Here is a 17,180-nt window from a genome sequence, read left to right as displayed (position 1 = left end):
CCTGTCTGATGATGTATGTTGTGAGGTGATTGCTGATTGGCCCTTACCTTCAGCAGCAGCACTAATATGATAATGAGTAAGATGAACCCGCCCCCTCCACCTGTGCAGATGATCAGCAGCCGATTGGGTGGATTGACAAACTCCACCTTCACCTCAACCTGTGAGCAACACCAACAAAACTCATTCAGCACAACAACTCACATTTGATTTCCTGGATACACACGTGTGACGTTTTGTACAAGAAATCTAAAATAATAAATAAAACATTATAAATCACGAGATTTAATCTGAAATACAAACAGTGTGAGTAAATTTAAATGCATTAAAAGAAGCTTCATGAATTACGGCTGCAATGACATCATGTTACCAGAGATTTGTGAGGGTCCTCCTGAAATAAGAGGAAATATTTCATCGTTAAAACAGATCTGTACAGGTCAAACTCTGATAATGACACATCAATGTAAATCTAACACAAGAGCTCATGATTGGTAATTTTGTGGTCACCTTCAGGCCAGTGGACGTCTGGTTGTAGCGGGTTTTGTTATAATCCAGATGAGCGCTGACGTCAAACAAAAAATCTGTCCTGATCTCATTGAAGGAATATCTCTACAGTGGATAAACATACGGTTAAAGAGAGCATTAGGGAAAAACTTTAAAGGAATAGCTCACCAAAAATTTAAAGTTCTCTTTATTTATCATATTCTTCCAAACTTTGTATGACTTTCTGTCTTCTATGGAACACAATTTTGAAAAATGCTGACGCTACATATAACAAACTTTTCTTTAAGAAATAAATAAATAAAAGCACTTACATTCATTCTTCTGTTAAAACTCATTTATTATTTGAGCTGTAAAGTTGTTTAACCCTTTAAGCTCTGACAGTGTTTTTAAAGATTTCCTGTTTCAGTAGCATACCACAAATTAAAGGCTTTATGGTCAAGCTTTATAATGGTATCATTATAAAGAACATTTTTCAAATGTTTTAATGATATATATTATGATACATTTTGAAACTGCTGAAAAAAAAACTGTACTTTTTTATATATTTTTCTGATTTGACATTATATATCTCTGGGTGTCAATAAGGTGGCTCCGAAAAACTCCTTTTGTTTTGTTCCCAATCATATCAACTGTATCTGAAAGAAATGTTGTGTTGATAAGACAAAGCAATCAAAAGTTATAACATTACAAATATAATTTAGGTGCAACTACAGTAACACCTTCCAAAATGGTCAGAAATCTAGGGGTAACCATCGATAACCAACTAAATTTCACAGACCACATCTCAAAGACCGCAAGATCATGTAGATTTACACTCTACAATATCAGGAAGATAAGACCCTTCCTCTCTGAACATGCCACACAACATCTTGTCCAGTCACTTGTCATAACTAGACTGGACTACTGTAACGCTCTCATTGCAGGCCTCCCTGCATGTGCAGTTAGACCCCTGCAAATGATCCAGAATGCAGCAGCACGTCTGGTCTTTAATGAACCAAAGAGAGTGCATGTTACACCACTCCTTGTCTCTCTCCACTGGCTACCGGATGATGCACGTATCAAATTCAAGGCTCTGATGCTGGCATACAGAACAGTCACTGGGTCTGCTCCAGCATACCTAAAATCATTTATGCAGAGCTACGCGCCCACTAGAAGTCTGCGGTCGGCTAAGGAACGTCGCCTTGTTGTACCAACACAAAGAGGCACCAAAATACTTTCCCGGACTTTCGGCTTCATCGTACCATGTTGGTGGAACGACCTTCCCAACTCCATTTGTGAAGCTGACTCACTCTCTGTCTTCAAAAAACGACTAAAAACACATCTTTTCCATGAGCACTTAACCAGTCACTAAAAAAAAAAAAAAATTCTTGTTGCACTTTATTCTGTTTTGAATACTATATAATAATTATTCTGATGCTAGTGAAACTTTGCAATACGGCACTTTTCGTACCACTGTCTCCTTCGCTTATGTTTTCCTCTTTTGTAAGTCACTTTGGATGAAAGCATCTGCCAAATGAATAAATGTAAATGTAAATTTATTATAGTGTCCAAAAGCCTCTCCAAACAAATAAAACATAATAATTGTACATAAGAACTAATTACACATGCAAACACAACAATGACTAAAGGTTTGCATAGCATGCAGACATGATTTTAGTAATGAGATTTCACAGAATGAGTTTCATTCTGTGTCATTTGAGTCATCATTGAGTCTGTGTCATGTATTTGGCGCCATCTCCTGGTGGTCATATGTAACATTGTGCTTCATGTGGATTATCTAATGATCTATACATCTGATTATCTTGTGTGTGGACTCGTTTGAAAGATAATCACCTCCTCTAAGTAATGCTATGTGATATTTTATGTTTCGTTTATTTTTCGTGAAGTTATAAGCAAAAAAGCGGCATATGAGCAACACTAGCGTAATTGTTAAAGACATATACTTAGCTATTACTCACTATATTTTTGTCTGTGAGTAAAACAAATAGACTGGTTGTATTCTACTCTTTGAGAGTTTTCCAACAACATATGACACATGGATATTTGATGAGTTTGATGTTTTTACTGATTACAATAATATGTACAGTGCAAAATGATTAATAAATTATCAAAACGTAACACTTCTGATTTGTCTGCATATTTCAAAGCACTTGTTCAGTTTTGGTCATAATATCTACATGCATTGGAAAGTAGAGCTTCTAAACTTTCAAACGATACCTATTTTGTGTTGGTCAAGACTGTAGTTATTAATATATTGATGATTATTTTTTCTCGCAGGCCTAGTTTAAATGGTTTAAATCATAATTTTTAGTCATTTTGGGGTTTTAGGGTTTGTTGACATTACATCATCATGGCAAGTTGTAAAGGTTAGTAAGTGATTTTATCACAGTAAAATCATGTTAACACACATATTGTCTATACTTTTGAAACAGTGAGTATTTTAATGTTTACAGATTGACCCCATTGACTTCCATTGTGAGTGTCTCACTGGAACACAGATTTGTGCTTTTTTTTAAAGAAAAGGAGGAACGAGTCGAAATTAATTTTGTGGTAATCAATATTGACACAAATGCTGTCGATTGAGCTTAACTTGTGTTGAACCCGGAATATTCCTTCTATCATCACTTAGTCTTTGACCTTTAACCTCCGATTACTCCTGAGAGACTCAACCTGACGAGAAGACTGTGTGTGTTTTGAGATCATGTGTGTGTGTCACTCACGCTCTCATATTCCTTCATGTTCTGGAGAGTCGCGTATGCCATCAGATTGAAAAGAACAGATGAAATTCCCAACAGATGGAACTGATCGCATTTAAACGTCCCACAGCGATCGTCCTGTAACGACAACACATCACACAACTCACAGAGAGAACAACACACCAGAACTCTGATAGATATACAGATTAAATCTGAGTTAAAGCTGATTATAGGTTGATTTCCCTGTGGCGCTTACACTCATCTGTTCAATAGCACCATTGGCAGGAGTTTGTGATTGTTTGATCAATGGAAGACAAACACATTGATACAGATATGATTATTAGTGTAAGTGAGGTGATGCTGATGGCGCACTCTGCTGACTATTCGAGGAAATACACACACCTCTAATTAGACTGGGACCCATAAATACCACTTATTGTTCAGTGTCTATAAATAATTATAACTATTACTTAAAGAATTACTTCATGAATGAGTCAAGTCAGTTTGATTTGTATAGTGCTCTTCACAACACATTGTTTTAAAGCAGAAAATGATGCTGTAATGTTTAAATGAATAACATCATTGAAAATCATGCTTTAAAAATGATTTGTCTTTAGGCCCACAGTAAGCATGCTGTAGGCGACAGTGGCAAGGAACACAAAACTCCGTAAGATGTTAGAATTACTTATAAATCATTCATTGGCAGGTTGACTTCCTGAAGAGTGTAACACTGTAACTGATACTGTATTGACACTATATAAGTTTAATGAATACTTTTCATATGCTTCAGATACTAATGGAAGGAAATGAGTATCGTATCAGTTCATCCTTATTTTGAACTGTGTTTCAGTGATCATTTACTCACCTGTTGATCAGAGATGAACTGGCACTGCGTTATATTCTGGAGAGAAGCATATAATGTGTTTAATAATAATCTCAAATATTATCACATATGAGCACATGAATGATAGAGTGAACAAACCTGCTGCACACTGAAGCTGTTTAAAATCACATGTGGAGATTGACACGCCATCTTGAGCGTTACTGACACCGGCACAGCTTTCACACCCAGATTCTCCACCTGTAAACACACACACACACACACACACACACACACACACACACACACACACACACACACACACACACACACACACACACACACACACACACACACACACAGAGAGAGAGAGGTGCAACAGATCAATACAGTGTCTGTAGAGGAACTGAACCATCACTACATAGATTTAGAATATTATCAGATATATCAAATGTTGAGGGACATTTTTGTGACTTTGCCCTGGTCAGTTTTTGACTCTGATCTAGATGAGACTAATAAAGATGTTTATTTCACTCTCTGACCTTGTACGTGATGTTGAGAGGTTTTGGACGTTGATCATCCAGAGAGAAGTTTAAATATGTCACTGAATCTTCAGCCACTCTGAGAAACACACAACAACATCAACAACAACAACAACAACAACAACAAAGTTTATGTCAGCTTCATTCTTTCTCTATCTCACTTCTGCTGTTGTGTTTTGATTTCATGGTTTGTTTGAGGGGGGTTATGTAGAAATGGAAGACAGATGCAGAATAGATTGTAGATGATAAAGCTCACTCACACATTGATGGCCAGATCAATGGCGAACTGAACCGGTACACTCCTCTTTACTGTGTTATCTGTGGTGTTTCTGTTGTTGTCACTGTGAACAAACATACAAAATTCAGTCCCACACACACTTTGTCTCAGACTACAGTAAGGAAGTATTGTAACAACTTAGTAGTATTTAATCATAACTTCTCATACTCCCATTAAACCAAACTGTAACAATTCATAATACCATTAAATAAAATATAAAAAATTCATAATACCACTAAACTAAATCATACCACTTCGTAAATCACACATAATAAAAACCGCAGTAAAATACAGAATATTAGCCTAATCCAAATTAAATCCCAATAGAATAATCTCTCCATTTCCACCTTCCAACTACACAACTGTTCCTAACATTAATATACCTGATAATATGAAACAAATAAAGCTGTTGCTGTTTCTTACCTGTTGGCCGTGATGATCATCTGCATCATGTGTGTCCAGTCGTAATCCGACTTCACCCGGAACGTTCCCAGAAACGGAGTCTAGAGTTCAGCAGAAATCCACAAGAAACACAGTATGACATTGACAGATGATGCTATATACAAGTGTAAAGTGCTATTTGAAAAAAGAATATGAGCAGAATTTGTCTTACCGTGGTACCTTTCGCATACATTGGTAAATTGATGCCACAGGTAGTTCTGTTCTTTACATCGTTGTCCCAGTTACCACAACTGCTGCGAGTCCGACTCGGCTGATAGTTCAAAATACACACTCAAAAGTGACCAAACTATTTATTATTCAAATCTTATTAACATCAGTATGACAGTACAGTATATCACTGATATTTCCATTGATTTATGGATTTTAATGGCTGATCATTTTGAGAATGAGTCTTTAACATACCTTCACCGTCTCAAACTTGGAAAGAGAAAGGCCTTCTGAATAATCCAGCACTATGCTGGTGTTGAACGAATCATCTCCTGCGTTCTCCAGCGATATGAGGACCGTAAAATGAGCTTGATTCACCACCAGTAACGTGTCATTCCTGTGAACAAAAAAACAAAACATGACAAATCATCACAGTCAGCTTTTGATTTCAATACATGATCAGAACCTAAATGTGTCATGACCTCGGTCTGACACATTCTGTTATCTGTGAATGTGTTTGTGTCTGTCTTGTGTTTGAGCACATGGCTCTGTTGTGTTTTCTGTCTGCCATGCACTCTGCTTTCCCTGCCTGCTTGTTTCCTCCTGCCACGCCTCCTCGTTTAGTCCTTGTCATGCTGATTGTCTGCACCTCTCCCTCGTGTATGTTCCTCTATATATTGTGCCCTGTTTCCTCTTGTGTTTGTCGATTCATTTTGTTAGCAAGTTGGTTTGTTCCTGTTCCAGTCTTGTTCCTTTCCCTATCCAGTCCAAGTCATCTGTCTGTATTCTAGTTTACGTTTTGGTTTGTTTTCTTTCCCCTGTGAGTTTTGTGTTGCCTGTTTGTTTTCTGTTGTTTAAATAAGAGTTATTTTATTTTTCACTCATTCTTGCGCATGGGTCATTCTTCCTGCTAAGCATACCGTGACAGAACGAACTGACCAAGATAGGAATTCGTTTTTCCTGTGCGTTGTCAGGATCGCACCCCCCAGAGCATGTTCAATCTCCTTCAGGGGAACCAGTCTGTGAGGGAGTATGTGCTTGAATTTCTAGCATTGGCCTCAGGTTTGAGCTTCAATCAGGAATGCCTCATTGATCTCTTTGTGGCAGGCTTGGTTGAGCCCATCAAGTCTTGTATTCCTGTTGGGGGTGAAGAGGGGAGTCTTACTGAGACCATAAAATTGGCTTTAAAGTGGGATTATTTTATCTCGGCCTCTCTTCATCCCAGCCCGAGGACAGCAATGCCCCCTCACCGACGTTGGGTGCTGCAGCCCCTCTTCCTATCACTCATAGGAGGAGGAAGAGAAGGAGCTCCACACCTGAGTCCTTGGCTGCCCGCCAGGAGGTGGCAGCCGTTACCGCTGCTGACTGCAGTGCTTCCGACTGTCTGGAGGAGGAGAAATAAGCTGAGTATGGCACCCATTCCCCTGCCGCTGCCAGCTCCCTCGGCCACGGAGGCCGTTCCCTTGCCGCTGTCAGTGTTCTCAGCCACAGAGGCCGTTTCCCAGTTGCTGCCAGCGCTCCGACCATGGCAGTCACCACACAGCCTGTCCAGTTCCCCGTGGTCATTGAGCCTGTCCTGTTCCCTGAAGCCGTCGACGAGCCTGTCCTGTTTCCTGTGGCTGTTGATGAGCCTGTCCAATTCCCTGTAGTCATCAAGTCTGTCCAGTTCCCTAAAGCTGTTGACGAGCCTGTCCAGTTCCCAGTGGCTGTCGACAAGTCTGTCCAGTCCCCTGTGACAGTTGACTATCTTTTCCAGTCTATTGCGGCCATCGACCAGCCCTTTGCTCAGTCCTGTGGCCAGCACCCATCAGACACCAGCTACCAGTCTGTTACTCATCCCAGTAACCAGCACTCATCAGACACCAGCGACCAGCCCTTTGCTCAGTCCAGTGGCCAACACCCATCAGACACCAGCTGCCAGTCTGTTACGAAGCCCAGTAACCAGCACCCATCAAACACAATCGACCAGTCTGTTGCTCAGTCAAGTCATTTTTATTTGTATAGCACTTTTCACAACACACCTCGTTTCAAAGCAGCTTTACAAGAAATCATGCATTAACAAAAAAAATGAAACTGTAATATCTATAAAGTCTTTGAGTGATCATTGTGTAGTTTGATTAAATATGATTGTAAATTGTGTATAAAAATTTAATAATAATTGTATTTAGAACCCCTATGAGCAAGCTGAAGGTGACTGTGGCAAGGAACACAAAACTCCATAAGATGTTGATTAATGGAGAAAAATAACCTTGAGAGAAACCAGACTCACTGTGGGAGCCAGTTCCCTTCTGGCTAACATCATGAATATAATGCCAATATTACTTATGTACAGTGCAAGACATGGTTTAAAATTTGTAAATTAAGCATTAAGGTTCAGTGTTAAAAAAATACAATATTTTGTATGAACTGTAAGATTAATGACTAATGTCTCTGAAGTTCATCCTGGATTTACTGCAGAAGTTCACATTGATGCATTGTCCTTTGTTAGTTGGCTGATGAAGGGTTTTGTTGGCAATTAAATGATAGTCTACACATTCCATTTTAAGAGTGTAGTCCTTCATTCATCATCAGGATTTTCTCCATTAATCAACATCTTATGGGGTTCAAGCCCCAGCACCACCAAGAGGGGCAGTGGTGGCTCAGTGGTTAAGGCTCTGGGTTACTAATCAGAAGGTTGGGGGTTCAAGCCCCAGCACCGCCAAGATGCCACTGTTGGGCCCTTGACCCTATCTGCCGCAGGGGTGCTGTATCATGGCTGACCCTGCACTCTGACCCCAGCTTAGCTGGGATATGTGGAAAAAGAGGAATTCCACTGTATATGTGTGATAAATAAATAAAATTATATAATTATCAGTAGACAAAGGTGATGCAGGCAGAGATCAATGAGGTGCATCACAGTTAAACCAGCAGGTCATTTTGGTGAGGTTCAGTGAGATCCATCCTAAATCCAAGGTTCAGGCAGTGGCAGTGGCATATGAAGTATCCCATATCTTACAGTTGGAGTTGGCATCAGTTCATCCTCTGAAGTCAAAAGACTGAAGTGATGTCTGGCTAGCACCGGCTGTGGTTTGCCGTCATCACTCAGCGACACATAGCAGTGGAGTCTGACACCAAGCAGGAACGGAGCTGGCCGGCTCTGGTCTTGAAGTTTATTTATTGATCTTGCTGGACATCCTCCCAGTAATGCATTACATTAATCTAGTCTTGAGGTCATGAACGCATGAATGAGTTTTTCAGCATCAGCAACAGAGAGCATGTGTTGTAATTTAGCAATATTTCTGAGGTGGAAGAATGCTGTTCTACAAACATTGGAAATTTGATTTTCAAAGGACAGATTGGTATCAAATATAACACCCAAATTCTTCGCTGTTGAAGAGGATGTAACAGTACATCCATCGAGAGTCAAATTATTTTTTAGCTGCTTATTTTTAGAGGTTTTTGGTCCAATAATTAGTACCTCTGTTTTGTCGGAATTGAGTAGAATAAATTTTTGGCCATCCAATTTTTTATATCATTGATACACTCTGCTAATTTGGAGAATTGTAAAATTTCGCTGGGTTTAGAAGAAATATAAAGTTGGGTATCATCGGCATAACAGAGGAAACTTATTCCACGATTCCCGATAATATCTCCCAGGGGAAGCATGTATAAGGAGAAAAGCAGAGGCCCTAAAACTGATCCCTGTGGCACTCCATACTTAACTTTTGTTTGGTTTGACAATTCCTCGTTTACACAGACAAAGTGGTAGTGGTCTGATAAATAGGACCTAAACCATGCTATTGCAAGTCCACTAATGCCAACATAATTCTCCAGCCTATTCAAGAGAATGTCGTGATCTATCATGTTGAAGGCAGCACTAAGATCTAAAAGCACTAGAAGAGAAATGCAGCTGCGATCAGATGATAAGAGCAAGTGATTAGTAACTCTGATAAGTGCAGTCTCTGTACAGTGATGGGGCCTAAATCCTGACTGAAATTGTTCATATATATAATTTCTCTGTAGAAATGAACATATTTGTGAGGACACTACATTTTCTAGTATTTTCAACATAAATGGGATATTTGAAATCGGTCTGTAATTAGCCAATTCTCCAGGATCAAGCTGAGGCTTCTTAATAAGTGGTTTGATAACTGCCATTTTAAAGTTTCTTGGGACATGTCCTAAGGATAGTGAGGAGTTAATAATATTAAGAAGAGGTTCTGAGATTACAGTAAACACCTAGCTTAGTTGGTATTGTACTAACATACATGTTGTGGCTTTTGATTTGTTGATAAGTTTTGTTAGCTCTTCATGAACTATGACAGTGAAGGATTGAAGTTGCTCATGAGGTAAATTATGAGACACTGTTTTCTGAGGTACTGTGATAGATGATTGCATAATTCCAATTTTATTTCTAATTATTTACATTTTATCAGTAAAGAAATGAATGAAGTCATTACTCTTGTGCTGCGACGAAATATCTGGTTCAGTCGATGCTTTATTCCTAACCAGTTTAGCCACAGTACTGAATAAACACCTAGGATTGTTGTGGTTATTTTCTATGAGTTTGCTAAAATATGCTGACCTGGCAGCTTTTAGTGCCTGTCTGTAGTTACAGACACTATCCTTCCATGCACCGTGAAATACCTCTAATTTTGTATTCGTCCACTTGCACTCCATTTTCTGAGCTGCTCTCTTGAGAGCATGAGTGTGATCATTGTACCATGGTGTGGGGCTTTTTTATTTAATTTTTTTTAATCAAAGGGTGTGACACTATCAAGAGTGCTAGACAGCAGATGTTTGAGATTGATGAAATAATCTTTGTGAAACACAGTGGAGTAAACTAATGCACACGAGATGTAGACAAGCGGGGAAAAACAAAAGAAAAGAGAGAAACGGGTGCGCGTGGAAACAGTAGAAAAAAATCTGAAAAACATGAAGCACGTGGTAAAATGGCAAAGGATAAAACAACGAATGTGAATAAGCAAGAATAAGCGATGCTAAGCAGGTTAGCAAGCTACAAACACAGACTTGAGCAGCATGCCAGCAGCAACCGGAACAGATAACCTCAGTCCAGTCCAGTGCCCATCACTCATAAGACACCAGCTACCATTCTGTTGCTCAACCCAGTAGCCATCACCCGTCAGACACCAGCCACCCTGGCCTCCCGGTCATCTAGGCCTCCGCAATGGCCTTTCGTTCCACCTACAGACTGGCGCAGACCGTCCCCCTGGTCTCACCCACATACCCTCCCTGGTCTGCCATCTGTTCCTCAGTCTGGTCTGTCTGGTTTGGATGCAAGGAGGCATCCATTGGGGGGTGAGGGTACTGTCACAACCTCAGTCTGACAGCCCTCTCCTTTCTGTTATCTGTGAATGTGTTTGTGTCTGTCTTGTGTTTGAGCACATGGCTCTGTTGTGTTTTCTGTCTGCCATGTGCTCTGCTTAGTCCTTGTCATGTTGTTTGTCTGCACCTGTCCCTCGTGTATGTTCCTCTATATATTGTGCCCTCTTTCCTCTAGTGTTTGTCAATTCATTTTGTTAGCAACACATTAATAAATAATAAATATAAAATAAATAATAATAATTATTAAATTATTAAATTAATAAAAATAATCAGCCATTTCAAACTCATATTCGGTCACTAGATCATAAATGGCTTTAATATGGTGTGTGATTTGTCATTATTCTCACATAAAAGTGAAGTTGAGCTTCAGATCGGCCACACAGTTGTTACAGCTCCTCTTAAACGGCACCTGATCACAGACACACAGAGAAAGAAAAGCCTTTAATAAAGTTTGAGAACTTCACAAAAACTTCCTGCAGTAGACAGTTTAAAGTATTTATTGCTGTCTATGTGTTCTGTAAAGCTCAAGTCACCTCAGTGAACTCTTCTGTCCTGCTGTGAATGTCAAGAATAGCTGCCAAGTTTCCATTTAACATCTCCATTTGTGAGAAATTCATTCGGATCTTCAGTGGAGACACGGTGTCGGTAACACAACGCTGAAACAAATGAATCTGTGTTGTGAGAATGAAGCGCTTGAGATTGCACAACGTTTACAGCTGGTTCTAACATCCGTCTCATGTGATACAACCAGTGTTGGATGTAGTCAGATTACAGAGTTATTATGGTAATCTGATTACATTATATTCAAAAAGTAGCATAATAAAGAATATTAGGAGAAATACAGTGAGTCCCCTAATGAGTTATTGTAAGGGAGAAATGAGTGAAAGACTTTCGTGCGATAATGAACAAGAAGCAAATACAGACATTATTTAGAATTTGTTGAGCAGAAACACAAAAACTATTATGTGAAAAATTATTTTAGAAAGTAACTTAAAAGTCAGGTTTAAGAAATGTAATTAAAAATAAGTTTAGTAATGTGATTACAATTTAAGTGATTAGTAATTTGTACTGGATTACTTTCTTTGAGTTCTTACTCTTAAACTTTCCTTACAATGGATCCGACCACAACTGTTCAGCACTAATGTTGTGCGCTTCATTCAGGAGCGGGTTTGGTTATTAGCAATAATTAATAATTATCAAAGAGAATTATTAATTATTAAAATCAACAGGACATTGATTAGAATTAACATTAGCTTTTTAATCCTTTAAATCAACAATCATCAAAGATAACCATCAATTATCAAATTCAATAGAATATTAATAAGGATTAATATTGCTGGGGCACCACCCTGGAATCAGGGACTAATAACCAGACAGTATAGCAGTCTCAATATAGGATTGTTCTCTTAGGAATGTCGGCGTCCGGAGAACCTCAACATTCAAAAGGAAAACAATGAAGGCATGAATCCGAGTACTGACATCTCCTGCCAGCCCTTGACACAGGTGCATGCAGAACAGTACCAAAACACTTCTCTTTAAAGTATAACAAAGTTTACTAATGCAGTAATATCAATTAATAATCAATACAATGCAGTCAATAAACTTCCGACTTCCAACTACAAACTAAACAGTAACATGATTAGATATGGTAACAGATAAGCTTACAATACATGAGAGGAAGGTATATGTGTGTGTGAATGGGTGTGTGTGGGTGTGCGTGTAAGGAGTGACGCGCACAAAATGGCGGACCTGACTCTCGTGGAGAGTACGTCACCTGAGTTTTCCGGCCAGAGAATGTGGCCGCGAATGTGGGCGGAGAGACTGGTTAATGGCGTCTGTCCGTTTAACGCGTGTCTCTGCCGATATGATGACTTAGGGACAAAGCTGGACCCTATCGCCAAGTTATCTGTTCGCCAAATGTGTGTGCGGGTATGTTTGTGATGGGTCGTGTGTGTGTGCGGTTAGTACGAGAGACAGAGAACAGAGTGATGGCACCGAAGCCAGTTTTAGCGATTGTGGGAGAGAAGGCAACTGATAGTTTGTCATTCAGAGACGCAGTGAACGGCTTGTAATTCGTCCGCCGTGGTCGTTGGATCTTTAATGGATAAACTCAGTGTGCCGGTCTCACCTGCGATGGCGGATTTGCACAAACAATCCAACGTGGTTGGACAACACAGCAAATCTCATTCGTGGTAACAGTAAGCTACATTAATACCTTGAGTATTATTAGCAGCAATGAGCAGACTTGGCAGTCCGTAACCTGTACAAGCAATAGCCTTGATACACAAGGATAACACACTATAATAATCTATCTCTGCCCAGACGTAAACCTCGAGTCACGTGAGGACGTGGGTAGAATGTGTGTTCGTCTGTTGTTTGACTCCGACTCGGTTCCTTGAAGCTCAGATGATGACAGGAGGCCGTTTCCTCGCTCTGTCCGCGGGCGGTACGGCGGCAGATTCTCGGCGGATCAGCAGAGAAAACAGCAAAGTCGACTTGGTTGAAAAGGGAAGAGAAATCTTCTTTCTTCACTTCTGCAGGCAAATGGGTGAGATGCGGATTGCTCGGCGGTCTCCTTCGGATCGTTAGCGCACTCGGTGGAACACAGAGAAATCTCAACTCGTCCAGCGAGATGGAGATCATATGGCCAAAGTTTCAGGTATGTATGTTACTTCCTTGGACAACAAGGCTACACCCGGGAGCAGCAGGGCTGCGTCTAGATGAGGCACATGCTGTCGCTGGAAACAACGTCCAGAAAGATCTCTGAGGTTTTTATATTACCGATGACGTCATGGTTAAGGGACGCACTCTGTCTTGCACCTCATCCAATAGGAGTTGAGAGTTCGATCCTCAGAATTTCACACATAGGTGTAAAGTGAGCAAGGCTTCATGGGATCTGTAGTCTGTTTTGGACTCCCTTTGTTTGATTTTGGTGCGGTTGTTATCAGGCTTTATGTAGGCCTCAGTAAGGCTTTATGACTGTATGTAGGCCTGCCTTTGTCTCATATCTGAGTACATGATGCCCAACACTAAGTACAGGTGTAAACAAAATGTTCTGTGATCGGATCACTCAGATCTCAACGAGAGACAGTAAGAAACAAGTGACCACATTTATAGTGTAAACGCTGTGTTACATGCAGCTCTAAAAGACAACACACCGACTATTTTTCCAAATTGAAAAATGAGCAAAATTCCACTAAAACTATGGAGAATTCACCTGAATGTCACGTTTGTCCTTAAATTAAAAGTCACGTATAACTGAGTGAAATGGTGCTGTTTTTCTAAATGTTTTGCACTTTGTTATCATGCAGTATCACACTGATGTAGTGTGTGATGTATGCCATCATGAAATCAGAGACCTTCAAAATCTGAATGCTAGTGCTCACAGGAGATGCATGTTAACAGCAGGTGTACAGACTGAATCAGTGACAGATGACACAAACCGGCATGAAGACGGAGAAATTGAAGCAGGAGAACATCGACTCCAGCAGGATGGACTGTTGTAGAGTTCTAGACGCTGAATTCATCTCATCAAAGAATCCTCTATTCATTTCTCTGACGAAATCCATGTTCAGATTCAGCGAGATATTCAGACTCTTGTTTAGAGATCCTGCGAGAAATCAGACATGGCGAGTTTTTATTCAAGCACACACTTCAACAGTCTTTTTCTGTCTATACAACTCAAGATCATTCGTCCCTCACAGGCTTCAAACATGCGTCGGTGTGTGTGCGTGATTTTACCTGTGCTACTGGTGCGCTCTGTCACAGTGAAACAGGAAGTGAGGTTAAACATGTGAAACACATCGGTGCTCGGACATTCAAAGGTGCTGAGACTGATCTCTTTAGGACTGAAACTGAGCTGTGACGATACAGACATCACTGGCCGAGCCCTAAAAAACATGATGTTAGCAGGCAAACAAACTGAGTCATTAATGCAGCAATACTATTGTTTATTTATAAATGATGTGATAAATTTGGCCAGTTAGGCACCAACTGAGTGTGGTTAGAATAGAACTCATTTACTCTCCAAATTAAAGTTTAAAAGCTAATGTTTAGCCCACAGGTTACAAGTTACCAAGCTCAAACAATTTGACATTTGTGATTGTAAGTGAATGTTTAGTGAATGTATAGATGAGTTTGTGAATGTTGTACTTCAGCAGCACGATCACTCCTTGTGCTCCGATCACAATATCTGTCAGGTTGTCTTCATTCACATCCATCAGACCAGACAGAGACACACCGAATTGATGCAGACCGGACAAAACCATCTGCGCTGAGACCCGCTGAACACAAACACACACACAAGAAAATTATTTTGCTCAGTGATTGCTCTTTTGTATCTCAAGATACTTCTGCCATGTCCACATGAATCAGTTGAGTTTGAAACCTCAGTTTTTGCTCTCTAACGCCATTGTTTTCCAAACTATACGGTTATGGAGGGTGCTTTAAAAAGTCTCTGTTTTGATTGGAGGAAAATGCCATTCCAGTGTGGATGAGAGTCGTAAATGTAGCGAAATTATTGTGTTTTAAAATGAGAACGATTAATGTGGACATGCCTTGGAAGAATATTCCGGGTTCCATACAAGTTCAAATCAATCGACAGCATTTGTGGCATAATATTAATTACCACAAAAAATTATTTCGACTCGTCCCTCCTTTTCTTTAAAATAAGCAAAAGTTGAGGTTACAGTGAGGCACTTACAATGGAAGTGAATGGGTTTTTTAGTGTTAAATACAGCGCATCCGGAAAGTATTTACAGCGCTTCACTTTTTCCACATTTTGTTATGTTACAGCCTTATTCCAAAATGGATTAAATTCATTATTTTCCTAAATTCTACAAACAATACCCCATTAATGACAACATGAAAGAAGTTTGTTTGAAATCTTTGCAAATTTATAAAAAATAAAAAAAAACGGAAAAAAAAAATCACATGTACATAAGTATTCACAGCCTTTACTCAATACTTTGTTGAAGCACCTTTGGCACCAATTACAGCCTCAAGTCTTTTTGAGTATGATGCTACAAGCTTGGCACACCTATTTTTGGGCAGTTTCTCCCATTCTTCTTTGCAGGACCTCTCAAACTCCATCAGGTTGGATGGGGAGCGTCGGTGTGCAGCCATTTTCAGATCTCTCCAGAGATGTTCAATCGGGATCAAGTCTGGGCTCTGGCTGGGCCACTCAAGGACATTCACAGAGTTGTCCCGGAGCCACACCTTTGTTATCTTGGCTGTGTGCTTAGGGTCGTTGTCCTGTTGGAAGATGAAGCTTCACCCCAGTCTGAGGTCCAGAGCGCTCTGGAGCAAGTTTTCATCAAGGATGTCTCATTGCTGCATTCATCTTTCCCTCGATCCTGACTAGTCTCCCAGTTCCTGCCGCTGAAAAACATCCCCACAGCATGATGCTGCCACCACCATGCTTCACTGTAGGGATGGTATTGGCCAGGTGATGAGCGGTGCCTGGTTTCCTCCAGACATGACGCTTGCCATTCAGGCCAAAGAGTTCAATCTTTGTTTCTCATGGTCTGAGAGTCCTTCAGGTGCCTTTTGGCAAACTCCAGGCGGGCTGTCATGTGCCTTTTACTGAGGAGTGGCTTCTGTCTGGCCACTCTACCATACAGGCCTGATTGGTGGAGTGCTGCAGAGATGGTTGTTCTTCTGGAAGGTTCTCCTCTCTCCACAGAGAAATGCTGGAGCTCTGTCAGAGTGACCATCGGGTTCTTGGTCACCTCCCTGACTAAGGCCCTTCTCCCCCGATCACTCAGTTTGGCCGGGCGGCCAGCTCTAGGAAGAGTCCTGGTGGTTCCAAACTTCTTCCATTTACGGATGATGGAGGCCACTGTGCTCATTGGGACCTTCAATGCTGCAGAAATGTTTCTGTACCCTTCCCCAGATCTGTGCCTCGATACAATCCTGTCTCAGAGGTCTACAGACAATTCCTTGAACTTCATGGCTTGGTTTGTGCTCTGACATGCACTGTTAACTGTGGGACCTTATATAGACAGGTGTGTGCCTTTCCAAATCATGTCCAATCAACTGAATTTACCACAGGTGGACTCCAATCAAGTTGTAGAAACATCTCAAGGATGATCAGTGGAAACAGGATGCACCTGAGCTCAATTTTGAGTGTCATGGCAAAGGCTGTGAATACTTATGTCCATGTGATTTATTTTTTATTTTTAATAAAAAAAGATTTCAAACAAACTTCTTTCACGTTGTCATTATGGGGTATTGTTTGTAGAATTTTGAGGAAAATAATGAATTTAATCTATTTTGGAATAAGGCTGTAACATAACAAAATGTGGAAAAAGTGAAGCGCTGTGAATACTTTCCGGATGCACTGTATGGCCACACCTACTGTTTGACATGACGGAGGAATTCAGCTGAAACCCAGGTGTAAAGACATCTGT

The 17,180-nt window shown here is 40.4% G+C and overlaps 1 pseudogene; it reads right to left on the bottom strand.

Annotated features, from left to right (window-relative positions):
* The window catches only part of LOC127443597 (integrin alpha-M-like), a 31,331-nt pseudogene that overhangs the window by 2,551 nt on the left and 11,600 nt on the right, over positions 1 to 17,180 (bottom strand).

The sequence above is a fragment of the Myxocyprinus asiaticus genome, chromosome 7, assembly GCF_019703515.2.
Source record: "Myxocyprinus asiaticus isolate MX2 ecotype Aquarium Trade chromosome 7, UBuf_Myxa_2, whole genome shotgun sequence".
NCBI classification, from domain to species: Eukaryota; Metazoa; Chordata; class Actinopteri; order Cypriniformes; family Catostomidae; genus Myxocyprinus; species Myxocyprinus asiaticus.
Note: the sequence above shows the minus strand (reverse complement) of the source record. Positions and strands in the feature narration are given on the sequence as shown.